The sequence below is a fragment of the Polypterus senegalus genome, chromosome 4 (assembly GCF_016835505.1).
Source record: "Polypterus senegalus isolate Bchr_013 chromosome 4, ASM1683550v1, whole genome shotgun sequence".
Taxonomy (NCBI): domain Eukaryota; kingdom Metazoa; phylum Chordata; class Cladistia; order Polypteriformes; family Polypteridae; genus Polypterus; species Polypterus senegalus.
Window position 1 is genome coordinate 246624886 of NC_053157.1, and position 802 is coordinate 246625687.

Consider the following 802-nt stretch of genomic DNA (forward strand, 5'->3'; position numbering starts at 1 on the left):
AGTACGGCAGCACATGTCGCGTGGATGACAGGAGGACTGACAGACTGTCCTCAGAACATGCAAAGTTGCTTATATTCTTAGATCAGAACCTGAAGCGTTCACCAAGACTGTCTCGTTTTCTTCTTGTCGGAGTAGAAGAAATATCTAAATGAACGTTTTATTTGATTAGAAATGTGGAGTATGATTAAGACATGCCTTTTGTTTTGCTTAGCTTGTTTTTGTTCCATTATGTGTGCATTATGGGTAAATGATCTTTGTGTATGCTGTATGCCGTAGTACTTTATTACAGAATGTGAAGTTTATGCATGGCTAAAAATACATTTATTATTTTGAATACAAAAAAGGTAATATTGATATCAGCCGATCCTAATGGAATGGAATGGGTGATCAATAACGAGTCAAAAGACTCCGATCAGAGTCTTCCTACACAAAAATGTGTCGAATTTGGGTTTTCTCTTTGTAATTGTAATGTATGTGATGATATTTCCATCATCTAGAACCTAATCTGAACTAAAAAATAAACATACAAATATATCCACCTGTGTTAGGAGGGCAGTGTTTAGCACAGCTGCTTTATTGTTCAGGTGTCCTGGGGTCAAATCCTGCCAACACTTGTTCTACATAAGGGCTCTGAATGGCATTTCTGGTTATTCTGGTTCATCCCCTCATCCCCAAAAACATGCAGGTGAAGTGGAGTGGTGACTCCAAATTAACCCGATGTGACTGTGGGAGACAGAAGGGCCCAAGATCATCTCCAAGTGAAGATTTCTCACCACTGCCAACTTGTCCAGGCCATGCTGCC